This window comes from Hemicordylus capensis, chromosome 5 (genome assembly GCF_027244095.1).
Source record: "Hemicordylus capensis ecotype Gifberg chromosome 5, rHemCap1.1.pri, whole genome shotgun sequence".
NCBI lineage: Eukaryota > Metazoa > Chordata > Lepidosauria > Squamata > Cordylidae > Hemicordylus > Hemicordylus capensis.
The window spans coordinates 232,917,413-232,944,952 of record NC_069661.1 but is presented as its reverse complement, the minus strand read 5'-3'; the positions used below and the strand labels follow the sequence as shown (position 1 = coordinate 232,944,952).

The 27,540-nt window shown below is 45.5% G+C and overlaps 1 long non-coding RNA gene and 1 pseudogene across 2 annotated transcripts; one reads left to right on the top strand and one right to left on the bottom strand.

Annotated features, from left to right (window-relative positions):
- The first annotated feature begins 12,551 nt into the window (after positions 1–12,551).
- LOC128327996 (uncharacterized) lies at positions 12,552–26,951 on the top strand. 2 transcript variants are annotated; one of them, XR_008308937.1, is made up of 5 exons: positions 12,552–12,719; positions 14,106–14,320; positions 18,740–18,789; positions 23,382–23,462; positions 26,584–26,951. It is a non-coding gene; the product is annotated as an uncharacterized LOC128327996 (long non-coding RNA). The 2 variants fall into 2 exon arrangements; XR_008308936.1 differs by lacking the exon at positions 18,740–18,789.
- LOC128328635 (uncharacterized) lies at positions 18,549–18,667 on the bottom strand (annotated as a pseudogene).
- Positions 26,952–27,540: the final 589 nt, after the last annotated feature.

The window sequence follows — 27,540 nt, the reverse complement described above, 5'->3', positions numbered from 1 at the left end:
CTTCCGTTTGTTGGGCCTAAATTTCCTGGCAATCAATTTCATGGGCTGACCCCTGATTCTAGTGTTATGTGAGAGGGAGAAGAATTTCTCTCTATCCACTTTCTCCACCCCATGCATAATTTTATAGATCTCTATCATGTCTCCCCATAGTAGTCTTTTTTCTAAACTACATAGCCCCAGGTGTTGTAGCTTTGCCTCATAAGAAAGGTGCTCTAGGCCTCTGTGCATCTTGGTTGCCCTCTTCTGCACCTTTTCCAGTTCTACAATGTCCTTTTTTAGATGTGGTGACCAGAATTGTACGCAGTACTCCAGGGTGGCCGTACCATAGTTTTGTATAAGGGCATTATAATGTTAGCCGTTTTATTTTCAGTCCCCTTCCTAATGATCCCTAGCATGGAATTGGCCTTTTTAACAGCTGCTGCACATTGAGTCGACACTTTCAATGAGCTGTCCACCACGACCCCAAGATCCCTCTCCTGGTCCATCACCGACAGCTCGGATCCCATCAGCATATACTTGAAGTTGGGGTTTTTCGTCCCAATGTGCATCACTTTACGCTTGCTAACATTGAACCTCATTTGCCACTTTTTCGCCCACTCACCCAGCTTGGAAAGATCCTTTTGGAGCTGCTCACAATCCGTTTTGGATTTCACTACCCGGAAGAGTTTGGTATCATCTGCAAATTTGGCCACATCGCTGCTTACCCCTGCTTCTAGATCATTTATGAATAAATTAAAAAGCACCGTTCCCAGTACAGATCCCTGGGGGACCACACTTCTTACTTCCCTCCATTGTGAAAACTCTCCATTTATACCTACCCTCTGTTTCCTGTCTTTCAACCAGTTAGCAATCCACACATGTACTTGTCCCCTTATCCCATGACCGCTAAGTTTCCTCAGGAGTCGTTGATGAGGAACTTTGTCAAAAGCTTTTTGGAAGTCCAGGTATATTATGTCAACTGGATCACCTTGATCCCCCGATACCAGGAGGCTGCTTGTAGCCTCCTGATCGGGGGTCTATTTGGGTATTGCCGTGTGCCATGGCGACACTCATGCAGGAAAACAAAGTTAATGGAGTGCCTGCTCTGTTAACCTCATTTAAGGGGAGGGTGTTTTAAGCGGGCTAGCCGCCTTGGGAGCACCGGGCTTGCCTGCAAGCCAGGTGGTTCTCACTATCACTGGAAAGTGGGCTTAGCTCCCTTAGCCCGCTCTCCAGTGATTGTGGAAATAGCCTCATTGTATAATTAGTTTTTGGTTTTTTTTTGAAAATTGATGCAACAAGCTCTGCTGATGGCCACCAGCTTAGATGACTTTAAAAGGAGATTGGAAAAATTCATGGATGATAAATCTATCACAGGTTATAAGTTATAATGGTTATATTCAGAGGCAGTATGCCAATTGCTGGTAGAGGTAACGTGGGAGCATAGAAAAAACTGCCTTACAGTGTCAGACTCTTGATCCATCTAGCTCATTGTTTGTGCTGACTGTCAACGGCTCACCAAGGTTTCAGGCAGGAGCATTTCCCAGCGATACTTGGAGCTACCAGGGATTGAAGCTGGGACCTTTTGCATGCCAAGCAGATGCTTCACCACTGAGCTACAGCAGCAACAAGAGAGGACTGTTGTCTTTGTGACCTTATTGTGGGCCTTCCTGGAAGTATATGGTTTGCTCACTGTGGGATGCAGGATACTAGTCTGTTGGAGAGCCCTTCTCTTGTTCCTAGTTAGCAACCCATGCCTAGTTACTAGCGCCTGAAATGGTCACAAAGGAATTTGCGTCTAGATTTTTGTTTGCTGCCTTTGGATTTCAAGAGAAGAGGGTTGAGCTTCTTTGTTTTTTGGTGTTGTTATTTTAAATAAATAAATAAATAAATAAGCCATCCTAAAATTGAGCCCTTCTAAAAGTTGAGCATGAATTTCCCAATGTTTCATTCAGAAGTTTACACAGGTCACTATCATTTTTCTTATGTTCATATGTACACACGCACCCCACCACTACCACCACCCCAGTATTAAAAATATTTTGCTGATTCAAATAACAGTTTGAATCACTTTGAGAGTGTTGATTAGATTTTGAATGCACTTATCCTGGGATCATAGTTCCTGTGCAGAAACATGCTGAAAGTATTCCTTTTAACGCTCTGTCAGAGGAGAACAACAATTGTATAGGTTTATACGAAAGAGCCAGTCGTAACCTTTCTCTGCCTAGAACCTGTGATGTTTGGGGCAGTCTTCTAATAAAAGGAAGCAATATCAATAGGATTTTGTTTTTCGTTTTGGACAATCACTTCATCCTAATTGCAGGGCTCTAATGTTATTCTTTCAAAGGTGGTGGGTTCACTGCATGGAGAGTTTTCTTAATTGAAGGAAAAGTAGTCTTTTTTTACCCTTCCATAAGTGTATGGTTGGGCTAAAAATAAAGAAGTAGAGTGACTATACAGGCTTGTGCTAAAAGGAAAAGAAAAGAATGAGTTCAGTTTTTTTAATCAGTTGAAGAAACCATTTTTAATCCTGAGTCACAAAGGAAATAAATGGGTATAATCAGCCAAAGGGCAAGCTCGGAAGACATGCAAAATATTAAGTACACATCCATTATTTGCTACTGACTACCCTTTCCCAATTCATTTGAATATAAATAGCCCTTTTATATAGGTGCCAGAAAGTGAAAGGGGAGAAGGCATACAATTAGGAAGGAAAGAGAACAAGGAGGGTCAGTTCAACCAAAAGGAAAACCATGAAGCTAGCGGAGGTTGAAAGTTCAAGGGGTGTTGGCCATATGGAAACAGTCTGGGTCCTTGAACTGCTTCATAGGAACAATAGACTCTGTCTCATACCATCTGTCCAGCTCAGTACTGTCTACATTGACTGGCAACAGCTCTCCAAGGTTTCAGGCAGGATTCTTTCCCAGCCCAACTGAAGCTGGAACCTTCTGCAGGCAAATCAGATGCTCTACCACTGAACTGCAGGCCTAACATTGTTGGATCTCTGTGCAAACTGCGGGGTACCCCCAGAATCCATTGTGACATCACAGGAGTTCTGGGAATACATTGTCAGTTTGCACAGAAATATCCATCTTGCCAATGCAAAAATCTTCAGCTGCTACTGAAAGCGACAGGTTCTTCTCAGAGAAGGTGCCTGTAGCAAACGGTCCCCGATTAGTGGTGTGCATGGAACCAGTGCCTGCCTGTTTGAAGGAGGGGGGTAGGGATGTGCATGAACCTGTTCAGAGGCCCTTTTATGGGCCTCCAAACAGGTTTGAACACAGGGCCAATTCGATGTTCAAAGACCCCAGGGGTGGCACTTGAAGGCTGTGCACGCACATGCATGATGTGCACCCATGCACCCGGTACTTCCGGCCGAGGAGGGCAACAGGGCGGCAGGGAGGTATGCGGCCGCCCCGAAGGTTTTTATGAAAAAATGATGCCGGGGAAAAGCGGCGGGAGGGGAAAGTGCACCCTCCCCCCACCCTTAAAGCGTCACCCCACCACTTCCAAACCCGCCCAGTCGCAGTTATGTGCACATCCCTCGCGGGGGGATAGCTTTAAGGACTGGGGAGGGTGCTCTTACACCCCGCTGCACGCGTTCGCTCTGCTAGTGTTGTGTCTAAAAAGGGCCCTGTGGGGTAGCAGTGTACTTCCTTGCCGCCCTGGGGTACGCCGGACCAGAAGTGCTTGGTGTGCGCACGCACAACCTGACATGTGCGCGAGTGAGCGTGACACATGCTTGCACATCTCACCGTGCGCACATGCACTGAGCGCTTCCAGCCATTTCCGGTCCGACATACACCAGGGCAGTAAGGTGGTACACTGCTGCCCTGTGGGACTGTTTTTAGACACAGCACCAGCGAGGGAAATGCGGCAGTGGGGTAAGAGCACCCTCCCTGGTCCTTAAAGCGACCCCTCCCACTTTCAAATGGGCAGAACCGCTGGACCTTTGAACTGGTTCAGAGGTCCTTAAAGGGCCTCTGAACTGGTTCGTGCACATCCCTATTCCCCAATGCCTTCAGCAAGCCAAGCCAAGCCACACTGCGTTATGGGATGGGGCCATAGCTCAGTTGTAGAACATTTGCTTTGCATGCAGAAGGTCCCGGGTTCAATCTCTGGCATATCCAGGTAGGAATGGGGAGAACTGCCTGAAGCCTTGGCGGGCCACTGCCAGTCAGTGTAGACATGCGGTGCTAGATGGACCAATGGTTTGACTCAGTAAAAGGAAGCTTCCTATGTCCCTATGTGCTCGGGGAGCCAAAAAAGAAAACAAAATGATGCTGGAGGAGGAAATTTCCCGACAGCCCAAAATATGGAAATTAGCCGCTGAGCATATTCCAAAAGGGAATCTGTTCATTTATAAACTCTCTATGGTATCTGCTGTTCACCCTCTAGTCATGTTGCCATGGGAAGGAACAAACAGGCTTCACAAATTTGAAACAAAACAACGCAAAGCAAAGCAAAACAAAACAACCCTACTGAACTGACAAATATGTGTAATTTTAGAAAGCAATGAGAACAACAGTACAAAGCATAAACAGAATGTCCTGATATTATAAATCTAGTCAAAGAGAAGCCTATATGCCAGAATTACCAGCAGTGTGTTACACTTTGTGGCTGACATCAATTCAATTCTGTGCTGGCAGAACAAAGTTGTGCAGCCATGAGAAGGAGAGCTGGTCTTGTGATAGCAAGCTTGACTTGTCCCCTTAGCTAAGCAGGGTATGCCCTGGTTGCATATGAATGGGAGACTAGAAGTGTGAGCACTGTAAGAGATTCCCCTCAGGGGATGGAGCTGCTCTGGGAATAGCAGAAGGTTCCAAGTCCCCTCCCTGACTTCCCCAAGATAGGACTGAGAGAGATTCCTGCCTGCAACCTTGGAGAAGCCGTTGCCAGTTTGTGAAGACAATACTGAGCTAGATAGACCAATGGTCTGACTCAGTATATGGCAGCTCCCTATGTTCCTAAGCGGAGCAAAGACACAGGGGTATTCAAAGCTGCACTCTTGTGCAAACATGCCCTGCAACATAAATAGAATGAGGAGGAAAATTCCCAGCAGCAGACACACTAGTGGTTGTGCATCTTGTTGTGCAAACCACAGAACGTTTTCACCAAAGGGACACTAGTCTGGGAAGGAAAGCTCCCAGTGAAGCAGAGGTAGCTCACACAACATCCTTGCTCTAGTTAAACATGTTTGCACAAGGACAACTTTGGCCTGGATGTCTCCCCCTGCCTCATGGGTTGTCAATGGACAAAGTGAGCCTTAGGTCTTATTACTGGCATCTGTGCTGTAGCACAAACATTGTGCAGGGAGTAAAACAAAGACGCTTGAAGGGGCAAGGGAGAAAGCCTCAAAAAGCTTACCTCCTCTGCAGACAATCCTTGCTGTTGGTCTGGATGCGGAGATCGTGTGCCCAGATGTGCAGCTGCCTCCGTGGGCAGCACAGAGGGTCATGGGCTGGGACGCAGAGGTGCTCTTACCCCTGGAATCTGGGGCCAAAGTCCAGGGCCTCCACAGTCCCTGGGGTCCCCCAAATCCTCTTTAGTCTATCCTGGGAGGTATGGTCACCCAGTGGAGCATGATGATGCTTAATTTGCAGGGGAGGGAGGCCTCCAAAGGCCTTTAGGTCCAGGCTCCAAAATTACCTCGGTGCACCTCTGGGACGCATCGGCCCAGCTCCCGGAACTCCCATAATTTACCATGCAAGGGCACAGTGCATTATGAGGATTCCCCCAACACCCGCCAGGAGCCCCACAGTCTCTCCCAGCTCCAGCTGCAAGCAGCCAGGGCTGGCAGAAGATCCAAAAAGAGGTGGGGCCAAAGGAGAGCTTGCTCTGCTTGCTCCCTTCACCTCATTTTACACATGGGCTCTGGAGGCGGGTTTGTCGCTGGGAGCTGCGTGGCTCCAGGTGGTTCTGATGACCAGCTGAGATGGGGCTTGGCTTTCTTAGCCCAGTTTTGTCTGATCATCAGAACAGTCTCAATCAGTCCTGAATAGGGAATAGAATAGTCTTGCGGTAGGTTACATGAAATATATGTACTTTGCTAAGCAGGGTCTGCCTTGGCTTGTATTTGGATGTAAACGTAAGATATTGCCCTTAGGGGATGGGGCCATTAGCTTAATGGAATAGCGTCTGCATGGGTCCCAGCTTCACCAGTATTGTCATCTCCAGGTAGGGCTGGGAGATGTTCCTGTCTGAAACCTTGGAGAGTTGCTGTCAGTCCGGGTAGACAATACTGATGACAATACTGGTCTGACTCGGTATAAGCCAAGTTGTTGTTGTTGTTAATGGTTGTTAGAGACATCTTGGATTCCCATCTCCATATATTTTAGTAGTTCAAGAGTTCAAAATGAGGAACATACCTCTCTGCCAACTAGTAAAAAGTTATGCTTTTGTTTTGCACAGAATCTCCAGCTTGCAGCCACGCTGATACCCTGACATGTCAAGTGCAGACTTGGAGCAGAACCACATGCTGTAAAGGACACAAAACAGTGGTACATTTGCTGGTAACCTCCAGACTGGATTACTGTAATGTGCTCTATGTGGGGCTGCCCTTGTACATAGTCCAGAAACTACAGTTGGTTCAGAATGCGGCAGCCAGGCTGGTCTCTGGATCATCCAGGAGAGACCATATTACTCCCATATTGAAGGAGCTACACTGGCTGCCAATATGTTTCCGGGCAAAATACAAATAATATATGTATTAGTCATAACCTATAAAGCCCTAAACAGCTTGGGCCCTGGGTATTTAAGAGAACGTCTTCTTCGTTATGAACCCCACCGCCCATTGAGATCATCAGGAGAGGACCGTCTGCATTTGCTACCGCCTCATCTGGTGGCCACTTGGGGACGGACCTTCTCCACTGCTGCCCTGAGGCTTTGGAATGCGCTCCCTAGTGAAATAAGAGCCTCCCCATCTCTGACAACTTTTAAAAGGTCCTTAAAAACACATCTGTTCACCCAGGCTTTTAACTGATACTGTTTTGATTGTTTTTAATGTTGTTTTAGAGCATTGTTTTTAAAAAATTTAAATTGTTGTGTTTTAAATTTCTTGTTTTTGTTTTTAACTAATGTTTTAATGCTGTTTTTATCTGTTGTGAACCGCCCAGAGACATAAGTTTTGGGTGGTACAGAAATATGTAAAATAAATAAATAAATAATAAATATAATTAACACATGCAACAATCAACATACAATACAAACTGTCACAGGGAGACAAACAGATTGGCCCAGCTGCTGTTGTCTTATACACTGGACCTGTTCTCATGACTCCAAACAGGAAGGCCATGTCAATGGTGGTTATGTGTTTGCAAAGATCAAGGTAGGGAGAGGGGAGAGTAATCATGTGGGAACCAGGAGTTGGGCACGATGGCTTTCTATCCACCTTTGATAAAATGCCAAAGACAGAATATGGGTTTGCTGCGCCCATCCTACCCAACTTGCAGCTTCACCATGATCACTCTCCCTCTTCCTACCTTGGTCTTTGCAAATGCACAACTGACAATAGGGAGACACACAGCCCTCCTACATTGGCTGGATGTTTAAGACTTTGAGAAAACTCCCAGAGATTCATTGCTTAATTTTATTGTTTTTATTATAAAGTGGTTTTATGGATGTTAGCACAGGTGCTGTTCTGTATGAGAAAGCTGGATAAAATTCCTTCTCCAAAACAAACATTGATGGTATCCTACTACAAAGATGCAGATGATTTCTTTCCCAGACTTACATTTAATGTATTACATTGTTGTCATACAGCACTTTTGGTGACAATTTATAACTTCTGCTTCCGATATATTACTCTATTTTTTAGAAGTTTTAGTAAAAGAAAAAGCTTTTTCTTTTAATTTGAAGCGAATCACATTCTTCTTCCTTGACTGAATTGTTCTAAATGTGCTCCAGTCCAAACAATGATTTAATAATGCTCCAGTTCTTTGCTTGTTTGGCCCTGTCTAGCAGGCACGGTAGCTTTCATACTCGGTTCATTAATTACTTGCCACCTCACCTCTTGATTGGTTTTGCAGGAGCTCCTGCAGCAAAATCTCAACACCTGAACTTTTTGCAGCTTATTTTCTCATTCTATAGAGTGTATGCGCTGGCTGCCGATACAATGTTTTGCAAGGTCTTTATGTAACTTTCCTCTGCATTGTCCTTCAGAATGGTAAATGTGATTCCAAGATGTAGAGAGAGTTTCCTTTATTGCTGAAATCCACTATGCAGGGATGATTCCATCGGATGATGTCCAGACTAATGCAGCCTTGGTGCTAAGGGGAAAAGTGATTTTAGTTGACCTCCTTTTTACTCTAAAGCTCACTGCTCCTCCTGAAAATATGTCCCTGAGGCCTGTGTGACTCTTAGGGACAGTGAAATTCAACTGAAAGGGGAATCATCGAAAATTGCCCCCCACTGTAGCAGCAGCACAGTGTTAAGGTCCTAGTGCTGTGTTAGCCTGGGTATCGGCCATTATCTCCAAACACATTCATGCATCTGGAGGAGAGGCAAGAGGGGAAGGTTGCCCCACCCCATTGAGCCAATCCCATTATAACATAATAACTGCCCTGCTGGATCAGGCTCAAGGCCCTGTTTCACACAGTGACTAGAGATGTGCACGGTCCGGACCAGTCTGGACCGGCACCGAAGGGGGGCCCTTTCTTTTAGGGTGGGAGGGCTTTCTTACCCCTCCCGCCTCTTCACCCCCTCCAGCGCCCGTATTTAACCAAATAACGGGGCGCTGGAAACCAGCCGCCCCCGCCGCCCCCCCCAGCAGATGCACATAGAAAGGTGCCGCCATACCCCTGCCGCCGTCGCCCTCCCTCCCTCCCTCCCTCCCTCCCTCCCTCCCTCCCTCCCAGCTGCCCGCCCGCCCGCCCGCCCAAGTCCTTACCCAAAGCTGGAGTAGTAAACGAGAGGAGCTCCCGGACAGAGCTCCTCTCGTTAGAAAGGCCTGATACAGAATTAAGGCGCTTTGCGCGCGCGCATGCACGCGCTGCAAAGGACGCCGGAGGCCCGGTCTACCCGCCGGGAAAAGGCCGGGTAGACCGGGCCTCCGATCACCGGCGATCGGAGGCCCGGTCTACCCGGCCTTTTCCCGGCGGGTAGACCGGGCCTCCGGCGTCCTTTGCAGCGCCTGCATGCGCGTGCGCGCGCAAAGCGCCTTCATTCTGTATCAGGCCTTTCTAACGAGAGGAGCTCTGTCCGGGAGCTCCTCTCGTTTACTACTCCAGCTTTGGGTAAGGACTTGGGCGGGCGGGCGGGCGGGCAGCTGGGAGGGAGGGAGGGAGGGAGGGCGACGGCGGCAGGGGTATGGCGGCACCTTTCTATGTGCATCTGCTGGGGGGGCGGCGGCGGCGGCGGGGGCGGCTGGTTTCCAGCGCCCCGTTATTTGGTTAAATACGGGTGCTGGAGGGGGTGAAGAGGCGGGAGGGGTAAGAAAGCCCTCCCGCCCTTAAAGTTATACCCCCCCACCCAGACCCGAACCAGCAAGGGCCGAACCTGTCCGGCAGTTCGGCCATTCCTTAGAATGGCCGCTGGACCGGTTCGGACTCACCCCTAACAGTGACCTACTACATGCCTCTGAGAAGCCTGTAGAAGCTCACAGGGGGTGAGGGCTTTCCCCCTCTCCTGCCATTGATCCCTAGCCTTTGTCTCAAAGTAAACTCACATGAGGGGAAGAAAAATGCTGAATTATTCTCTCTTGCTTTTACCCCCAAAGGCTGTCCCTTTAAACTTAAACTGTTCCTTTAGTAGCTCAATCACTGCCAACATGACCACTTTTTAACAGAGTTTAATCTCCCCCTGGTGTGGGCAAAATTACAGGGAACTCTCCTTCTCTTTACTATTGGAAAAGTACACAAAAACCTCCACATGCAAGCCTATGCGTGATAAGAATGCTTGGTAGAGTTGCTGAGCAATCAAATTGAGACATGTGTTGCACCAGAGACAAAAACCCCTTTCCAGCCTCCCTTTCCTGAGTTACAAATCCACTCAAAAAGGTTGGCTAAAATTACAAAGGACAAAAGGGGGAAAAACCCTTTATTTAAAATCTGACAGACTGCTTCCATCTGAGGATTTCTCAGCTTTTAGTTACAGGTAAAAGGAACAGTCAGTAACTACAAGAATACTCCAAAAAGCACTCTCAGATGATACTGGGGCGGCACACGTTAAAAATTGTGGTTACCTAGTTGCAAGGAACAGGGATATGGGAACCTTTAAAAGAACCTTTAAAGGTTACAGAGACTTTTGCAGAGCCCTGGATGGATGGATAGATGGGCATAGGCTAAATGTTTCCTAGCTTGTTACATTACAGATAAAACACAATAGAACAGTTTTAAGGATTTGCAAAGCACACCAAAGTAAAATAAGAAGTCTAACGCAAGCTAACTAACAAACCTTCCCTATACTAAACCTTTCCCTGAAGCCAAAGCCCTGGCTTCCTTCCTGAACTCACCAAATCCATGGTAGAGACTTCAGGCCCCTGCAGTCCTAACTTCCCAGGATTGCAGTCCTCCAGGTTGCAGCCGTTTCCTGGCCAGCCAACCTGTTGTTAGTCCAGCCTGGCTCCGAGAACAAAGAATCCCTTCTCTTCCTGCTGCCAGGCCCTCAAGGTTCTGTCCACCATGTGCTGAGTGGCTGATCCCTAGAGGTCACTGCTTGTCAGTCAGGACAGGGTTCACTTTTGGTTCACTCTTTAGGTGAGGGAGTGGGGGCCATTCACTACACTCCTGCATCTGGGAGTGTAGTTCCTGCGGAACTTTCATGATTCTGTTGGAACTCTACATTTTCTGTGCACCTTAGAATCTCCTTCACATCAGTAGCTGGCAGCATCTTTTTTTGTGGTTCTCCATCCCTCTGAGACAGGTTATCAGCACTGTCCAATTCATTCCCAAGCATTTGTTGTGTTCAGGCAGCCATTGCTACACATAAGTATTGCTGGATCAGGGCCTGGAACATTTCGTCCTTTTCTCCCCATACAACCCCCCACTTTTTAAAAGGTGATTAAAAACACAGAAAAACGGGACCTTAACAAAATGCAAGGCTTCTAAAGCACCTCTAATCAGATCTCTTTGTGAGTTACAGCAAAAGAGGGGGGGAAAGGTGTGGGGGGGGGAAACAAAATTACATCCCTAAAGAGCAATTAGCCTTCTCTAACCTTCACTTGTCATATGTTCACCTCCATGTGGCAGCACAGAGAAAGCGACAGCCCAGCCGTTCCTATTGTTCCTGAGAATTAGCTTAGAGCCTTTCAAGAGGCTAGCTGAATTGAGGTTAGTTTGTCCTGCTCCCATGCTTTGGTTATGAACACAGGTGAGCCCATCTGAATGTCTGGCCATCAAGCATGCAGATTTATCCTAAAAATCAAAGGACTACTTACTTACTTAAAAACCCAACTGGAGCTATCCCAGATTTTTTTGATTTTTTAAAAACAATATTCCACTTTAAAAAGGCAGGGTGTGTGTGTGTGTGTGTGTGTGTGTGTAACAAAGTTATTTACATAAGCAAAATGAAAAAAAGAAGTGATTCTCTGTCCTAGAGGGGCTCATGGGTTTGTTTATTTTTTAAAGGACGAAGGAAGACTCAAGCAATAAATACTAGGAGGGCTGCTATGTTGTGTTGGATAGGGACAGTTGCTCTTCCCCTTTTAAATATAAGAGAACAATTATGTCAAAAGAATCTCTTTCACCAGGAGTTAGCAGAAATCAAAGGGACGAGAAGTTCAGCTTTAAAAACTACAGCTGGAGCACCCAGGGTTCTAACAAGAGTGCATTTAATGCAAAAAAACTAGACAATGCATATGCAACCCGGTTTTAAAAAAAAGTCTGCTGTGTTCATGTACGCATACTTTAATTCATTTTAAAGCATTACAACATGCATTTACAAGCATTTACGACATCCTGATCAACAAAGCATTGGTAAAAGAACACTGTGCAGTTGCAAAGCTGTTGCTAGCTGCTTGCGTGAAGTCTGCAGATTGCATTCCAGACTGGCTTTGCACTCTTGCGAGCACTCTTGCACTTGTGAAACAGTTGTGCAACTGCAGCACACCTCATCATTTTTAGAGGGAACTTTTGCACATGAGCACAATCCCTCAGTTCCTGGTTTTTGTGCAACGATGCAATCTATTTGTACTACCAGCACAACTTTGCTTGTTATGCATGCTCTTAGTTCCCTTCTCTTTGCCAGCCAGTATATTTTGCACCACATTCCAATCCCCTTTGAGACATCCCCCATTCCCCTACTTTCACACTCCATTGGTCATATTCCCAGCTTTGTCCCATGTCTCCACTCCTCCCTCGGTCATTGCCCTCAAATAAGACGCAAAGTGTCTTTATAAAATCCCTAAAACTCTTGTTTTTACGCAGCAAAACATATTTGATTTACAAAGAACTAATTGGCTAAAACAATTTTTTAAAAAGAAAGATGCACAATGCTAGGAAATTGACACTATGCGGCTGCATTCCCAGTGTCGGGACTTGCATGAAGCCTGCTTTGTTCCACCTGTGCACAGAGGGTTTCCATGGTAATTAGACCCAATCACATTCTGTCCTGCCTGGCCTTAGTCTCCTGGTAAGCCAATATAATGAAGCCAGAAGAGCCTACAGGCTGGCTGGTCTGCTTTCAGGAGTTGCATGGTGCTATTTGTTCCTCAAATATTTATTCTCTTCTGCTTATCTTGGACTGCCTGGACTGGATTTTGGCTTCTTTCTGGATCCTATTGTAGATTATTTTACTGATTTATGGTGAGACGTTTTAGACTGGCCTGCTGTAGGATTTGGGCCTGGTCTAAATATGCATGCCAGAATGGACTGTACTACTTCAGACTGTGGGGTGGGGGGAGGGAATCACATTTCTGAATGCTCCCTAAACCACATGCAAACAGAAAACAACACAATGAGCAAAAGGCTATGCTAGAAACATAATCCCCTAAATGATAGTTTTGTATTTGCAGGAAGTGATTTTTTTTAAAAAAAAGAACACCCCTCACCTGTAGTAGTATGAAGTGGTACGGTCCATTCTACACCTCACTCTGGGTCTACGCCTATAGCAGAACGAAGAGGCAGAATGCAGAGGTGATGGAGAGGACAGCATCACTTCAGACTACAGGGAGGCATCCCATTTTTAAATGCTGCTCCCCCCCCCCCGCCTGCACAATAATCACCCTGCAAATACAAAATGAGAACACTAGGGAGAAAGATTCAAGCCTAGCTCATTGCCTGCTGCACTGGTTTAATTAAGGGCAGCATTAGGAACATAGGAAGCTGCCTTCCACCGAGTCAGACCATTGGTCCATCTAGCTCAGTATTGTCCACACTGACTGGCAGCAGCTCTCCAAGGTTGCAGGCTGCAGTCTTTCCCAGCCCTACCTGGAGATGTCAGAGAGTGAACTTGGGACCTTCTGCATGCAAGCAGGCAGATGCTCTTCCACTGAGCTATGGCCCCATCTTCTACCTCAGCGGTCGGCAACTTTGGCCCTCCACCTGTTGTTGAACTACATCATCCCCAGCCACCTTGACCCTCCAGCTGTTGTGGCTTTATTTATTTATTTATTTATTCTGACTGCGGATGATGGTAGATGTAGTTCAACAACAGCTGGAAAGCCCTGGTTGCCTATTCCTGCTCTAAGGGAATATCTTACAGTTAGGGGTGTGTGCGCTAGCTCACTTCGAACTGCAGGTCAAATCGAACCGGCCCAGTTTGGCTGGTCTGAGTTCGAACCGGACTGACCTTCGTTCTAAGAACCGGTATGAGGGCTGGTTTGGGGATACTTGTAACGGGGACTCATTGAAGCCTTACTGGACCGTAGCTGGCTAAGGCTGTCATTCAGGAGGTCAGCGAGGAGCCCCGGCCTCCTCTGCTGTCTTAGGACACTCTCCTCTGCTGTGGCCTGAAAATAGAAGGTAATAAGGACCCTTTCGGTCCCCCCGCCAATGGCCCTTTAGTATTAGAGATTAGGGAATGCCCCATTTACTTGTAAAGGGGAATTCTCAATTATTCTCCTTTACAATATCCCTGAACCAGTCGATGGCTGAACCAGACCGCACCCTGTTCATTCGAGGCTGAAGTCGGGGCGTGTTGGTTCGAATCCTACTTACAGTACTTACATGTAGTCTCTCATCCAAATGCAGACCATGGCAGACCCTGCTTAGCAGAGGGACAAGCTCACTACCGGAAGACCAACTCTCACAGCGCCTCCTACAATTCAAGATGTGATGCAGAAGCTCACCATTCTTCCACTTCATTTGCAGGGAAGACCCACCCTCTTCTCTGGTCCTGCAAAGAGCCATCAAATTTCTGGACCACCCTGAGCTATTCTGTAAGGGCGGTCTAGAAATCAAACTAAGTAAGTAAATAAGTAAGTAAGTAAGTAAATAAATAAATAAATGTGACCAACACCAAAGGATCAGATCCAATCATCCAAGCATGCTGCTGGTGCTTCCCTTTAATCTTGTTATAGGGAATGAAATATAGGTCTGTCAACTCATTCAGGACTTTTAGTTGACTAACTAAACTGCCCAGACACTTGCGTTTTGGGCGGTATACAAATATGCTAAATAAATAAAATAAATAATAAACAACTGCCAAACTAGACATAATGTTAAAATGCATCATTGGCTCCCTGACATGTTTGCCTTTTGTTTATGCAATGCAGCCACATCAGGACAAAATCAGCCTCAAAAACAAAACAAAACAAAAAATTCCCAGCTTCACTGATGAAAATTGACCTGTACTGATCAATCAACTAAGGCAGGGCTTTTCTGGCTTTTTGATACTGTGACCCCATAAAATCTATATATTTTGAAGAATATGTTTCTTTGTGCAAGATAAAGTCGTAATTTCTGATGATACCAAATTTTGCATACACAACCCTGCCATGGAAATTAGCTGAATGCACTAGCATTTACACTGCAATATGCTTTTCATTTTTTACTTTTTAGAAGAAATTCTGAATGTCATACTTTCCAATTACATATAGATACCAAATTTTGCATGAAGAAACCTACCAATTAAATTAGATGAATGTACTACTTTTTATTCCAGAATATGCTGGATGGAAGTTTTTTTTTAAAAAAGAAATTGGTATGTTTTTTAGAAGAAATTATGAATATAATAATCATATTTTAATGGTTAGTGTTCTCAGCAGATCTTTTAACACTCAGTAATCTGATCAATAATTAAAAAATGATATCACACCTTAAGAGAAGCAGGAGATCTTTCTCAGATTCAAATGTACTATGATTCAGATTTACCCCAACCTCATATTCATCCACTTAGGTTCCACTGAGCAATAATGGCTATTAAATATAAGTCTTTTACTTTAGGAATTCACTGAGTTCCCTACTGAAGTTTTTGAGAAAGTTCCAATTGTGTGCTGCATTGGGCCATGCGTGCCATTGGGCTGAGACACCCAGGGGTGGCTCAAGGTAATGTGGGGCCTGAGGTGAGATGCCAAATGCTTCCTTGCCCCACAACCCTGGTGGGGGCCAGCTCCAACCATTGCAAGCTTAGAAAGTGATCCAGAGGGTGGGGGGAAAGGAACGCTGCCAGCAGCCTCTTTCTCCTTCATGCAGAGAGCTGGAGGAAACGTGGTCTTATGGCAGCAAGCATCAATTGTCCCCTTTGCTAAGAAGGGTCTGCCCTGGTTTGCATTTGAATGGGAGACTACATGTGTGAGCACGGTAATATATCCCCCTTAGGGGATGGAGCTGCTCTGGGAAGAGTATCTGCATGCCTGCAGAATGTTCCAAGTTCCCTCCTTGGCATCTCCAAGATAGGGCTGAGAGAGACTCCTGTCCTGCCTGCAACCTTGGAGAAGCTGCTGCCAGTCTGTGTAGACAATACTGAGCTAGATGGACCGATGGTCTGACTTGGTATAAAGCAGCTTCCTATGTTCCTATGTTCTTGCAAGATTTGGAAGGAGTGTGAGTAGAAGTACTCCTTGCAACAATGGCAAAGGTCAGATCAGTCCAGAAAGCCACTACGATGGCAGCAGCAAGGAGTATCTCACTTGCCCAGCTGGGTCCCCAGGAATCCAGCACCTGTGTCAACTGCCTCACTTCACCTCATGAAAGTGACAGCCCCGGAGGCACACAGAATTATCTCGTTATGGAGCAATGAAATCATTGAATGTGGGTAAGAATTTTATTCTGACTTGCTTTCCGGCTGCTGCTGAGAAGACTTTCTATAAAGAAAGTTTGTTCTCTTTTCCTTCTGTTGAGTGACTGCCCATTCCAATAGTGCTACAACACTTATCATCAATATAGTATCTAATAACTGTCACCAATAGCCAGAGGCGGCCATGTTACTTAGGTAAAGGTAGGCCAACTTAATCTCTTGCTGATTGATCAAACAGCAGTCTCATCATTCCCCCTCATGTTGCTGTTTGACAGAACCCTACAGTGTATGAAGCACTGCAGCTGGCTGTATTTCAGTGCTCCGTCCCCACGATACTAAGGAGGAAATGTCACCTATTTTTCTTTGGTTCTCTCCCTGTCAAAATTGCAGAACCGTCGTCCCATTGGGTACTGAAGAATTATTGCAGACTTGTTGTCTAACCCAGGCTATCTAGAATACCTGTCAATAGCATTTCCCCAGCCATCCCTGCATAGCTATACATGCATGGCTGTTTTCCCTCAAGGAAACTGGACTGATAAATAGCTGCTGTTTCCCTCTAAGAGAAAAAGAGACCCTGATTTAGTGTGAGTGCATGGGTTTTGCAACCATTGCCTACTGGGTATGCATTTTGTATCTTTCCCTTGCATAAGCAGGGAGCTCTCATCATTAATGAAAACATCTGTTTTTGCAAATAGTTTTTCAATAGTTGAAATTACTAGAAGGTTCTTTGAAAAGTTCATTAAGGTAAGGAACTTCACAACATTTTAATGAATAAATATTGTTTATTTGATGGGCAAAAAATCTGCCCGTTAGCAACATCTCTGATAGATCGGAGGTAAGGCTATCTCATTTTGTCTCAAGTTGCACAAAGCCAGCAAATTGTAGCCTAAAGCTGATACCTTAAAGATGTGCCACATAATCAGTGATGATGATGTGCAATGTCACAAATTGTACATGCTTACAACTGGCTTTTGATGCACTCACATGGACACTGTGGGGCATCTTTGCTGGTGCCAGGTACTCCATCCTCCCTATTTTCAGTGGGGCTCAAAGACCAAGAGGAAGTGTGGGTGCATGGAGGGCAAGTTGAAAGAGACACAATTTGTGACACTGCACAGCGTCATTGCTGATCACGTGGCATGTCTGTTCAGGCATCAGCCTTAGGTTCCATTTTCTTGGCTTTGTGCAGCCTGAGCCAGATTGAGATAGCCTTAACTAGGGGTGTCTAGGGGTGCTTCTGGATCCAAGTCTCTCTCTGGCATTCCAGGTTGAGGCAGTGGCCAGAAGTGCCTTCTATCAGCTTTGGCTGATACGCCAGCTGCGCCCATTTCTTGAGATAGATGACCTCAAAACAGTGGTACATTTACTGGTAACCTCCAGGCTGGATTACTGATATGAGCTCTATGTGGGGCTGCCCTTGTACTTAGTCCGGAAACTACAGTTGGTCCAGAATGTGGCAGCCAGGCTGGTCTCTTCTGGGTCATCTAGGAGAGACCATATAACTCCCGTATTGAAGGAGTTACACTGGCTGCCTTCTTCTGTCCCTGCTTGCCAACTTCCCTCCTCCAGCTCTATGACCCTCTGGTCTTCCACCCAGATGACTCCTGCAGTGCCTCTGCTCACAATCTCTTGCTGGCTGTGATGTCTGGGCCACCCTCTCAGAACACTTTCAAATAGCTCCCCAACCCCTCCTCACCCCTACCCCGTCTCTCCTGCAAAGCTTTTGGTTTAACACTTTTCTCATCTCCAGCTGAAACATAAACTATATTTCGTACATACTTGCCTCATCCTGATACAGAATACATATACTGTACCTGTAATTCTGCCCTAACTCTGATGGGCTCCCATCTGACTCTGTGAAACATCTGGTCTTGGGCTTCCTGATGAGGATACTGGAAGACAACAAAGACTGGCTTCAGTGGGATTTCAGCAGCCTAACTGTGTGCAGGATGGCAGCCTTTAATAGCTTCTTACGTTCATTGTGACCTGGGACCTGGCCCTTTATCTAAATGGATTCCTGCCTGCTTGCCAGGCTCCTATTAATCAGCAGGCTAGTGTGTGCTTGCCAATGTATGCTACGTGTCTGCAGTGCAAACATTTTGGCCAGGGCTGCTAACACTCTGAAAGGACTGAAAATATGTGCTTTTGCAACCAATGTTCCCTTATAGTCATAGGAACATAGGCAGAGGCCATATACCGAGTCATACAATTGGTCCCTCTAGCTCAGTTGGCAGCGGCTTCTCCAAGTTTTCAGGCATGAGTCTCTCTCAGCCCTACTTTGGAGATGCCAGAGAGGAACCTAGATGCTCTTCCCAGAGTGGCTCCATCCCCTGAGGGGAAGATCTTACAGTGCTCACATGTAGTCTCCTTCTCCAATTCAAATGCAACCAGGGTGGATCCTGCTTAGCAAAGGGGACAATTCATGCTTGCTACCACAAGACCAGCTCTCCTCCCTAAGCCTATAGCACCTGGTATTCCCAGGCGGTCTCCCATCCAAGTACTATCCAGGCCTCACCTTGCTTAGCTTCCAAGATCAGACAAGATCAGGCACCTTCAAGGTAGCATGGCCATAGTTCACTGGAATGAGATCATCGTGTGTGTGTGTGTGATGTGATGTCAATTCTCTTTTGCTTTCAATTCCTCCAAGGTTGAGATAGAGAATTTCCCCTCATTTTGTCCTCACAACAACCCTATGAGGTAGGTTGGACTGAGACAGAGTGACTAGCCCATGGCTAAGCAGGAATATAAATCTGGGATGCATTTGTGTGGTTCCAGTCCAATGCTCAAACAAGTACACAGCATGTCTTTTAAAGTATGAGATCCTTTGAACTGTCTTTCCTGTTTTGATGTTTTCATTGTTTTTTCGGGCTGCCTTTTTACAGTTTTGTTTTCACATTCATTTTATATTTAACTTTGTATTGTAAATTGCCTTGAAGCTGTGTGCGATAGGTTACTGGACGTTTTTTGCCAAAGTGACCCCCACTTGAAAGATAGTGAAGTTCACTGATGTATGGGACGTGTTCTGAACAACAATCCTATGCACACTTGCCTGGGAAAAAGCCCTGTTTGGAAAAGTATTTAAGAAATACTTTCCACAAAAACAAAGACAAACAAGACCAGCTATTAAAACAGGAATTAAATTTTTTTAACACATTCAGAAATTACAGCAATTAAAAAACCTAAACAGCAACTAAAAATTTAAAACATTCAGAGATTACTGAAAGCCTGGCGAATAAAATGTGTCTTAAAGGCTCTTTTGAAGGCTGGTAAAGGTGTTAAACAACGAATGTCTACAGGGAGTGCATTCCATAGCCTAGGAGGACTGCAGAGAAGGCCCTCTCCTGAGTCACTGCCAGACGAGCTGAGCTGGCGGTATATGTAGATGGACCACTCTCAATGATCTTAATGTGTGGTGGGGATCATGCAGAAGGAGGCGCTTCCCCAGGTAACCCGGTCCTAAGCCATTTAGGGCTTTAAAGGTAATTACCAGCACTTTGTGTTTTGTAAGGAAACCTATTGGCAGCCAATAAAAATAGCTTTAAAATAAGGCACAATAGCTTTTAAAAAGGCATAATATGGTCTCTCTGAGACACACTGGAGACCAATCTAGCCGCTGCATTTTGAATCAACTGAAGTCTCTGAACTACATAGAGAGGCAGCCCCACATAGAGCACATCGCAGTAGTCAAGCCTAGAGGTTACCAGAGAGTGCACCACAGTTCTGAGAGCATTATCTTCAAGGAACGGTCACAGCTGTTATATCAACTGAAGTTGATAGAAAGTGCTCCTGGCCATAGCCTCAACCTGAGAAACCAGAGTGAGTCCTGGGTCCAGAAGCACTCCCAAGCTACGTACCTATTCCTTCGGTGGGAGTGCAACCCCATCCAGAACAGGAAGATCTATCATGTCCTTCCAAGTATGACCCCATACCATGAGTATCTCCATCTTGCTTGGATTCAGCTTCAATTTATTATCCCTCATCCAATCCATTATTGCCTGTAGCAAGGCTTTATATATTTATTTATTTAGCATATTTTTGTACTGCCCAAAATGCAAGTTTGGCAGAGGGCTATGCCATTTCCTGACGATGATGTCATGGGGAAGTAGATTTGGTTTTCATCAGCATATTGATGAAACCAGAGAGGAGAGCTGTTCTTGTGGTAGCAAGCATAACTTGTCCCCTTAGCTAAGCAGGGTCTGCCCTGATTGCATATGAATGGGAGACTAGAAGTGTGAGCACTATAAGATATTCCCCTCAGGGGATGGAGCTGCTCTGGGAAGAGCAGAAGGTTTCCAGTTCCCTTCCTTGCTTCTCCAAGATAGGGCTGAGAGAGATTCCTGCCTGCAACTTTGAAGAAGCTGCTGCCAGTCTGTGAAGACAATGCTGAGCTAGATAGACCAATGGTCTGACTCAGTATACGGCAGCTTCTTATGTTCCTATGTTCCTATGTACCCTGCTCTAAATCTCCTGATGATCTCACCCAGCAGTTTCATGTAGATGTTGAAAAGCATTGGAGATAGGATAGAGCCCTGAGAGACACCATACAATAGCTCTCGTTTCAGAGAACAACTATCTTCAAGTGACACCATTTGGAATCTACCTGAGAGATAGGAACAGAACCACAGCAAAGCAGGGCTGCCTACTCCCAAATACCCCAAGCAATTCAGAAGGATACCATGGTCAATAGTACAGAAAGCTGCAGAAAGGTCCAAAAGAACCAACAGAGTCACACCCCCTCTGTCCATTCCTTGGTAGAGATCATCCATCAGGCCGACCAAGGGTGTCTCCACCCCATAGCCTGCTCTAAAGCCAGTTTGAAATGGATCTAGATAATCAGTATCATCCAAAACTGCCTGGAGTTGATCAGGAGTTATGAGCCCACAGCCTATTGAGATCATCTGGGAGGGTCTGTCTGCAGCTGCCATCAGCTCATCCTGGGGGCAGGGACGGGCCTTCTTCATTGCTACTCAGGGACAGGCCTTCTCCATTGCTGCCCAGAGGCATTGGAATGTGCTCCCTGCTGAAATAAGAGCCTCCCCATCTCTTACAGCTTTTCAGTGAGCTGTTAAGATACATTTATTCATCCAGGCTTTTAATTAGTTTTATACAATCTATTATTGTTTTAAAATTTTTTAATGTTTTAACTTTGTTTTTAATCTGTGTTGTTTTATTGTAAACCGCCCAGAGATGTGAGTTCCGGGTGGTATACAAATATCCTAAATAAATTTTTATTATATATAGTGGAACCTAATTTCAGGTAACAGTCATGGGATCGGACTGTATAGCGCTATATAAAAATCATGATGACCTTTGGATTTGACAAATAAAGTATTCACTGACTGGCAAGTGATATGTCTTTCTGAAAGCAATCCAATAGTTCATTGCGTTGCCTTAATTCCTAGGCAACTGTGGTCTAACTATTGTGACAGATGAAGCTGTAAACGCAGCTGGCAGGAATGCCTGAAATTCATTTTACGTGAGCATTTGTCCCATAACTGATTCTTAAAAGGTAAAGATATGAACTGGAGGACATGATGCTTCCTGGGATTTCTGGAATACTGCTTGGATCTTAAATGCATGGAATGTATACAATGCATTATGGTGCACTGCTAATTTAGGATCGGTGCCAAAATCGCACTGGCAGCAGGATTTTTGAGCTATTCCTGCCTTGCTCACTATTTCTGCCTTGCTCTCCAGCATTGCATGGCTGCATACCCACTGGCTTCAATAGCATAGCTAGCACCAAAGCAGTTTAGGGGGAAGTCAAACACCTCTCCAGCCAGTTAGCTTTCCTCTCACTCACCTGGAGCAGGGACCATTACCTGGGACTGGACGTTTTGATCATATTACACCAGTGCTTCATCAGCTGCACTGACTTCCAGTCCATTTCCGGGCCCAATTCAAAGTGCTGGTTTTAACCTTTAAAGCCCTAAATGACTTGGGACCGGGTTCCCTGAGAAAGCGCCTTGTCCCAAATATCCCAATCTGTACCTTAAGAACTTCTTCGGAGGCCCTCCTCTGAGTGCCTCTGCCAAATGAGGAGAGGTGAGTGGCTGCTAGGGAGAGGGCCTTTTCAGTGGTTGGACCCTGCTTATAGAATAGCCTCCCCAGTGAGGTTTGCCTGGCTTCATCACTTTTGTTCTTTTAGACTCCAGGTAAAGACCTTTTTGTTCACTCAGGCCTTTTAAATTTTGACTCTCAAATCTGATTTTTAATTGATTTTAAGTTTTTTTTTAAATTGCTTTGTATTGTATTTTGTATCCCCCCCACTCTTTTGGTGTGCTATGATTTAATGTGTTATGTGTTTTTATTTCATGTTTTAATGCTGTGTTGTGAGCCACCCAAAGAACAGTTTGTTATGGGGTGGCTAACAAATAAAGTTTTCTAAAAATATTATTTTTATCATCATCATCATCATCATCATCATCATCATCATCATCATCCCCTTTGAAATTCTATCAGCAGCTAAAAAGCAAACTATTCTGAAGTTAAAAATTGTGGAGTAAATCCTGTATAATATTGAGCCTAAATCCTTTTATCCCTTCTTTCAGTTAGAGACCCAAAAATGCTGGTTAGTAGAATCAGTCTGTTCCCCAGAAATTGCAGTGCCCTTCAGTACATTCATTACTGCCGCTGCTTGTGCCTATTGTAGACCGTTGTTTAAGTAGCATTCTTTCAAAGGTTATAATACCTTGGGGCTGTGGTAAATGCATTTTATGCCTCATTATGATTATTATGACTATTATTATCATCATGGTAATAATAGTATATGAGATCTGAGTGTGGAATATGCGATATGAGCGGTTGTTTGTTTTGCTCTCAATGTGTAGGCCTACGATAGTAATGTGCATATGTTTCTTTTTATGTGCTGGTCTATGATCGTAATAAACTTACTACTACAGTGCTCTTCATTGCGCAGCCCATGGGGACCTCACTGGTGGCCTCTGACGTGCCTCTTCTCCCCGTTGCCGCCTTCCCCCCCACCGATTGGTCACACGCCCTCCCCCTCACCTTCTGCCTGCTGCCACTTCTGCCACCCCACAGAAACAGCAGTAGCAGGGAAGACAGGAAGGTGCCTGGCAGCACCTTCAGTGCACGCCCCACGCCCTCCCCCCTCCCCACTGGGGCATGTGCAAACGGAGCAGCGCAGGTGTGTGTGTGTGTGTGCATGCTATGAAACGAGTGAAGACTGCTGTAACTACTACCTCTACTACTACATGCGTTACTGAATGGTTGAAGAGAACTGGTTGGAAATTGCTTTTTAACATTTTGTGCTTTCTCCGTTACAGTTACGGCTATAGTTGCACAAAAGGAAATTGCTTTGCTTTGCAATAAGGGTAATTTCATTACCATTGGTCGCTCACTTGTAGGTAAGGTAGTAGGTTTGTTCTCACAATTATTACTAGGATAGAAGGAGCCTCCTACCCTTGTTTGTTTGTTTGTTTGTTTATTATATTTTATATCCCGCTCTTCTTCCAAGGAGCCCAGAGCGGTGTACTACATACTTAAGTTTCTCCTCACAACAACGCTGTGAAGTAGGTTAGGCTGAGAGAGAAGTGACTGGCCCAGAGTCACCCAACAAGTATCATGGCTGAATGGGGATTTGAACTCGGGTCTCCCCGGTCCTAGTCCAGCACTCTAACCACTACACCATGCTGGCTCTCACAATTTGGGAGTTGTGCATGCTCCTGAGCTGTGCATGCTCTTGATATTTGTCTGCAAGGGATACACAAGGTCAAAGGCTCTGTCCATGCTTGTGTGGAAAGCAGCAGTTAGGTCGGAGGGCTTTTCTTCCTACCTCATTTAGCAGCTGGGTACAGCTGCTGGGTAGGAGGGAGCCCTCCGACCCACCTGCTGCTTACCACACAAGCACGGATGGAGCCTCAGACCTGGTTTTCCCTCTACACAACAAGATATTGGGAGCGCTACGGTAGGAGGCTTCTTAGTCATCATTTGAACTGCCTTAGTGTTTGTGTTTGGGGCTCTGTGGGGCTGGTTTTCACAGGCATGTTTATCCCTTGAAGACTGCAATGCCAAGTGATGACTTGCATGTGTGAATGGGTCATCATGGCTCTAATGCTGAAGATAGAAGCAATTCCATGTTGTGCACCATGGCAGACATTTTTTGCTGCCTGGGGTGAAGGACAATATGATGCCCCCATCTGTGGGCAGATGCACCGGTGGTATGGATGGCACTTGCCATCCCAGTGCCCCTCTCCACATCCGTGCCTGAGGTGACCCCCCTTACCCTGCCTCATGGAAGGGCCGCCCTTGTTGTGTGTTATACTTTTTAATGAAATTGTTTAAAATATTCAGCTACCAGTCATAAGGAGTACAGTAATTTACTGTAGTGAGATGAATTAGTGTACAGTTAGAACCTTGAAATTTGTGGATCCAGCATCTGTGATTCACATATCCACAGTCGGGTAATAGACACTCAACCTTGGTATCCACGGGTGGCGATTAAAAGGGTTAAATCTGTGTATTTGTAGGTTGGGGTGGCTGGAAATGACCTCAGGCTTTGCCCCACCCCCAAATAAAGAAAAACCACCAGAAAACAACTGCAATATTTGGCTGATTTTCAGCTGATTTTTTTACTATTGGGGGGCATGGCTGGAGACCCATGAAGCATGGTAGGGCCCCCCATTTCTAGGGCCTTTTACTCCATTTGGGGAATTTTCCTGACCTCTGGGAACCTAACCCCCGATTTCCATAGCCCCAATGACTCAGAATTAATGTTTTCCATATCTGCAGTAGTAGTGGAGAATGGAATCCCTACGATTCCTGTATCTGTATGTGTGAATCAGCCCAAGATGTAGGAATTAAGTGCTTGTGGAAACCTCTGTCCTCTGCTTCCCCTTGCCCCCATAATGATCCTCTGAGATTTATTTACCTCTGCTGCAGCCTCCTCTAAAGTTATGGAGGTCACATTCTTACTCCACCTCTGCCTCTGCCCTGCGCCTTTAGCATAGAGATTATGGATGCCCCCTTTACTTGTAAAGGGGAATCCTCAGGGATTTCCCTTTACAAATGTCCCCAAACTGGCTTGTGAACCGGTTTGGCCCAGTTCAATGTCCGAACCAGACCAGACCCAGTTCGGCCAAGCCCCAAACCAGACTGGTCCAGGTTGGTTCAAATCTGGTCCGGATTCAAACTGAACTGGCAAAACAGGTTCCATGTACATCCTGAGCTGAGGGTTCTGTTTGATGGTCTTTGGGGCCCCTCACATAGGAGGCCCCAAACCACTAGGAAAAGCTCCACTGGACATTGGGCAGACATGAAAGTGGCAGAAAAGCAGAATTTCTTCATCACCATCACTGCCTTAAAATAGGCCCCAATATGGGCTCTAGCCTGTGTTTGGTTGCATTCTTTCTGAGTTTTCCGCTGACACTCAAGCCATCTACCAGCCTGCCCCACTGTCTGCAACTCACCTGTATACCCATTGTCTGCAACTCACTAGGAGAGGATGCCTAGCTGCAACCGTGTCAATTGGCTGACCCATCTCCTCATAGCAGAGGGAGACCAGGGTGTCAACAGGTCCATCCATTCTCTCAGCAAAAAAATACCCCAGAGCCATCAGGAATCCATTAGCCTCCAAGGGCGGACCATTCTAACTGGTCCCCCATCCCTGCAGTGATGTATTGGGCACACCCTCAGTCCAGTCTTCACCAGATAATGATCTGTCCATGACAACAGTATTAAGGCCTCCTGGACTATCCACAGAGAACCACTGCTCACCATTGACCCAAAGACCAAGTCGAGTGTATGGCCTGCCACATGTGTGGGATTAGAAATCAGTTGAGAAAAGCCCATGGTTGTCAGTGAGGGAGAGAAAGGAGAATAAATGCATCCAGCCAGCAAATGCTGGCTGGGAATGAACTCCAGAGGATTTGTGTGGGCCCTCCAGAAACTGGGCCACACTCCTTTTGCGTGCGAGGTCACATGCACGTGGCATTGCCCAGACTCCAGAGGGCCTGTTCGAGCCCTCCAGAGCTCATTCCCAACCAGCGTTTGCTGGCTGGGGGCATTTATTTTCCTTCCATGGCTCGTGGTCAGGTTCTTTGAATCCATCTGCTCAATGGTGGCTCCACCCCTGCACTCTTCCTTGGCTGATGCTATACCCAGAAACCCTGTGGGCACAGCTGGGAGAGGTTTACATCTCTCAGCTACATCATGATGGAAGATTGTGCCCTTCCATCATGAGATTCAGACACTAGCCTAAAAGATTCTTGTTCTGACAGAATTACAGCCGGTCTGCCTGTTAATCTTCCTGCTGAATTAATCTTGCTACTGAATTATTCTTCACTGCCACTATTTGTTGCATTATGGATTGTTTTTTTTTTAAAGTTACTTTTTATTATTGATATGATTTGTCGTGAATTGTCTTGAGCATCTCTCTAATGAGGTGGCAAACATTATTTGTAATAAATAATACCATTACTCGAAGTCGCCATGTTATCACTAAATAAATTGTCTGGCCAATTTTTGCAGCTTACCATCAAGGTGAGAGCAGACACTCCACAAAGGCTGCTACACCTTCAGGACAGAAGCAAGATGTTCACAGCAGTCAAGTATGATATACTTGAGGCGAGAATACAGACAAAATGTGCTGCTCTTTCTTGAACTACTGGTCGTTGCAAGTGATAAAATGTATCATTTGAATGCAAGTGTAATCTTTCAAGCTGACCCTAAGCAAATGTGAACATTTTATGACTATTGACATTTAACCCAGAGGAATTAATGTAACATAAAATATGTTATTTTCACAAATCTTCCTTAAAGAATCCAAGTACTTTCAGGGTCTTCCAAGGATACCTTTTTCAAATGTGGAAAAGTTTCTTGTGCTTATTAAATAGACTTTCCACCTCAAATGATTAAAAAAACACACACACACAAATGCTGTTGATAAATGTTTAAAGTCTTTTCAAGCCAATTTACCAAGGGTCATTTCAAAGGTACTTGCAAGTGTGTGGTTGCTGCCCAAAATCTCTTTGTTGTGGTTGTGAAGCTTTGGGAGGTCAAATATGGGTGCTGATACCCCAAACTGTTAAAAAACACTGCTGTGTTTTGTTTTGTTTTGTTTTAAACGAATGTGGGTTTTGCTGCATAAGCATTAGGACCACTAGTTGGCACTATTCAAGGAGTCCAGTTGTGGGGGGAGGAAAATAAAAGTTAGTTTCACTTTTACCTGGACATGGTGGCCAGACTCCCTGTTAATTCACCATGGAGTCAGTGTGGAGACTAACTGGACTTTCTGCAGAGTACAGAAAACCTGATGAGACAGTCAGGGGAACACAGCTAGAAACTGAAAGAACTCTTGAAGGCTTAGCTGCTGCAGTCACAGTTTACCTATCATTCAGCACCATTGTCAAATGGTTTCTGTGTGGCAGAGATGTTGATTAAATGGAACTTATGCTCCACAGTCCCCGTTTTTCCTTCACAGTTAAA